This window comes from Diceros bicornis, chromosome 23, assembly GCF_020826845.1.
Source record: "Diceros bicornis minor isolate mBicDic1 chromosome 23, mDicBic1.mat.cur, whole genome shotgun sequence".
Taxonomy (NCBI): Eukaryota; Metazoa; Chordata; class Mammalia; order Perissodactyla; family Rhinocerotidae; genus Diceros; species Diceros bicornis.
Window position 1 is genome coordinate 34,506,041 of NC_080762.1, and position 4,637 is coordinate 34,510,677.

A 4,637-nucleotide genomic window follows, 5' to 3' on the forward strand; every position below is an offset into this window, starting at 1 on the left:
TGTTGGACATTCTTCTCTATATAGTCCCATAAATGTTTTATAGGTTTTTTTTCAAGTAGAAAGGATTTTTTAAACTCAATTTTAAAATTCAGTTATGGAAATTTTCAGATAACATGTTTATAATTGAAGGGACTGACTTGATATATTTTTATGCCTCTTGAAGTATGTGAGTCTCTGGCTTTTTCTGAAAGCCCAGATGCTGTGTAAGAAACATAGAGGGTGTTGACCACGTGTGACACGCGGGAACATAGAGGGTGTTGACCACGTGTGACACGCGGGAACATAGAGGGTGTTGACCACGTGTGACACTCGGGAACATAGAAGGTGTTGACCACGTGTGACACGCGGGAACATAGAGAGTGTTGACCACGTGTGACACGCGGGAACATAGAGGGTGTTGACCACGTGTGACACGCGGGAACATAGAGGGTGTTGACCACGTGTGACACGCGGGAACATAGAGGGTGTTGACCACGTGTGACACACGTGAATTGAATGCACGTGACTGTGTAGGAGGTCAGCTTTCTGGCCATTTTCATGTTTAAGCTCACGTGTGTTCTGTATTCCTTTGTCAGTGTCTATTAGATTGCGCTCCTCAGGCAAACACTTCCATCTTAGCTTATCATTTGCTTATTCTCAGTGGCATTTCAGGGGAGCAAACTGAAATTTAAAGAATTAAAAGACAAATTTTAACATCAGTTGCTAATACCTAATTAGGGGGCTAAAAATCAGGAGCTCCTATTGGCTTCCATTTAAAAATTTGATTCTTAGTCTAAATTCTAAATGAAAACAAAGCCTCCTCATTCTATCTGTTGGAAACAAAAGTGTTGGTATTAAAAATTAATCTAAGAATTGATTAAAATGCAGTCCCCCAAAGTGCATTTATTTGAGAAAGAAAGCTCTAACTTTCAGTTATTAAAAATATACATTAAGTGCTGGAAATTCAGAATAATTCAGTAATAGCTACTTCTGTGCTGTACTTGACTTACTATGGAATGAAGAGATGAAAATTCGTGCCTCTGTGTATAATCTAATTTGATCTTTCAGGCCAATTTCAACCAAATTCCAGGGGAAATAGGCTCAAAAAGACACTACAGATTTTTTTAATGTGTGTATGTACAGTGAAGATCACCCAGCTGAACATTTTTAATTTTGAGAACTACCTACTTTTGAAAAGCAGTAATCTAGCAATTCGGGTTATGGTGGGGGGCTTAATCTGCAAACCTTCTCTCAGGAACTCTGGGTCCATGAGAGGCCCCTGCAAGAAATAATGATGGAGAGAGATTTTCCGGCTGATAGTCCAGCAAAAGAGATTGTAGACCTGTCTTAGAAAGAAAAAGAACAAGGCTGGAGCAAGCAAGACGGTGAATTTGCTTGGGATCTTAGTTTAGGGTAAGAGGAAAAACTGTGGGAAGTTGAGCAATGTCCTGGACCACCTAGTCCTCATGAAGGGAGTCAGATTGCTCAGTGGGGCTATAATTATAAAAACTGCTGGACCATGTAAGGTTGGTTAAAAGGGCTATGAGCACTGGGAGAGCAAAACTTTCAGCACTTAGAAGTAGCAAAGTATGATGGTAGGAAGGGTCACATGGCAAGGCAGATCATAACAAGAGAGAAGTCACGTGGTGTAGCTTTTTCCAAAACTTCCGTAAGGAACAATGGGACCCAGCACCCAGCACATACACACAAAACTCCGTGGATCCTGGAGGAGCCTCCTGGAAGCAAGATTCCAAAAACCAGCCTGGTTAGGAGACTAGAATAAAAAACAATCGTGGTTTTTACTGAAGCTTTGATTTTTCCCAAAGTTGCTATGTTCTGGGGAAAATAAGTGTTAAGCAGGTATATAAAACGTTACTATATTTGTGTGTTCTTTATTTTTCCTAAAGACAAAACATCACAAAAAATTTGCTTTAATTCTTTTATTTTACATCTAGAAATTTGCACGAGGCACTAGAAATGTCATATTGTCTATTCCCTAAATCATGCCTAAGTGCTCCCAAATGAAAATGTCAAAATTGTTGCAACTGTGATCTTAGGAAACTTCCCATTTTTTGATGATCATGTTTGGGTTTGGAGAGCAGAGGTGCCATCTGAATACTAAGGTTGAACATTTTGTTTGATTATGATTTGTTAACAGAGTCTTTTTGTAGATAAGCTTCAGACTCCACAAAGAATCATTCTTTGTAATTGTATTGCTTTAGGGAATTTGTTAAAGGTGTTCGCATTGTTCCAGGCGATTCCACAATGGATAATTGGAAAGCTTATAGAATAAAGTGTGTCCTCTCTTTCCCCTCCCCAACACAGCCAAACGCGTCACAAGAATTGTCCCCATTTTCTCACTCTCTTACTTCTCAACTCACTCTAGTCTGCCTCCATCATTGTTTTGTTGAAACAGTTCTCACCGAAGTCACAAATGACCGGGTGACTATACCCCAAGACCATTTTCAGCTCTTACCTTACTCATTTGACATTGTTAATTACCTGCCTCCCTTAAACTTTCTGCTCCATTTCCATGACCTCACCCTCTCTGACTAGCTGCTCCTGGTCAGTCTAAATTCCCTCTTCCCGCTCTACCCACCCACTTGTTGACTCTAGTTGGTTGGTCCCTTATACCCGCACTTTCATAGTCTCATATAAATAAATTTTCCTCAAGTTATCTTATTCTGGGCATGCCATCTGTTTCCTGTTGGGACCGTCAGATAAACTGACCCACATCCAACCTCTTCTTAAAACCCTTTAATGATTTCTCATTGCTCCTAAGATAGAAGGCCTAAATCCCTTAACATGGCTACGGAGTCCTGACACGATCTGGCCCTGCCTACTTCTCAAGCCTCGTTTGTTTTTTTGACAAGTATGTTGGATTTTAATAACAGAACAGTTCAATACAGGTCTTTTGCATCATTTTAAACTTGACATTTTAAAATAATTTCAGACTTACAAAAGTACTAATACAGAAGTAATCCAACGGGTTTCCACATAGCTTCACTCTGCTTCGCCAAATATTAACATCTTTAACCACAATACAATGATAAACACCAGAAAATGAACTTTGATACAACACTGTTATCTAATCTACAAACTTTATTTAAATTTTGTTAATTGTCCCACTGATATCTTTTTTTGGAAACAAGATCCCACACTGCATTAAATTGTCATGTCTCCTTTTTAATTTGGGACAGTTCCTTAGTCTGTCATTCATGACTTTGACACTTGAAGATCACTGGACATTTGTTTAGAATGTACATCAACTTTTTTTTTTCTGATATTTCTTCACAATTAAATTCAGGTAATGCGTTTTTGGCAAGAATACCACAGAAGTGATGTGTCCTTCACAGTGCGTCCTGTCAGGAGACACGTGATGTCAATATGTCTTGTTACTGGTGATGTTAAGTTTGGTCACTTGGCTAAGGTGGTGTCTGCCAGATTTCTTCATTGTAAAGTTACTATTTTTTCCACTTGTAATGAATAAGTTTCTTGTAGAGAGATACTCTGAGAATATGTAAATACCCTGTTTTTCATCATATTTTTGCCCTCTAGTTTTATCATCCATTGATTCTTGCTTGAAACAATTACAACTGCAGTGTTTGTCTAGTGGTGATTTACAGCTTTCTCTGTACACTTATTAATGGAATTCTACTAAAAGGAAGAGCTGTCCCTTCTCTACCATTTATTTATGTATTTGTTTATTTATTTGTTTATGTATATCAATGTGGACTCATGGATGTTATCTTCTATGGGATATAATCCATTGCTATCATTTTTGTAATTCAGATTGTCTCGGATTTGGCCATTGGGAACCCCTCTTGTTTCCTTTCATGTCTGTATAATTTTTTGAGTACTTCTTACTTTCTGGCACCACAAGGTGCTCCAGGCTCATCACTTATTTGTCCTGATCCAGCCCTGGAATTCAAGGAGCCTCAATTCCTGTTACTGGAGAATGGTGTTTAGAAACCAAAATCTGATCACTAAGTATCCTCTTAACTACCGGGGTGTCATTGCTTCTAGGCCCTCTCAGCAGGTAGAGTTAGGAACTATATGAATGCATACACATATACACATCTGTATTTCTGTGTGTGTGTGTGTGTGTAACCATGAATTCATACTGATACCTCTCATTCCAATCCAACATCACAGCTTTTATTCCAGCATTCCTCCTTCCTTTATTTGTAACTCCTTTCCCTGACAATGAGAAACCTGGCTCTCACTATCCGCAATATATTTACTTATTTGCTCAATCCTAGAATACTCATAAAGTAGTTTCACAATTGCTAACCCATACCCCTATGAGAAACAAATTTACTTTAGCCTTAGCATATATGTTTAAAATACTATTTTCCAAAGTTATATTAGGTCAGTTCTTTTCTTTCCCATCCACTTCAGTCTGATTATATTATTCATTTGTAATACAGTCAGGTTCATATGTTACTGTTGGCATTTCTTTTTGGGTTCTCCCTTCCCCACATCCTGGCTAAATTAAATTATTTATTTTTGAAGTATGTGCCACTAACATGGTTCTAAAAATCAGAACTATACAAAAAGTTATACTCAGAGACATGTCACTCCACATACCCCTTCTATTCTCTTCTCATATCCCCCATTCTCTCCACTCCTCTCCTCCTTACTCACTGTAGGTAACC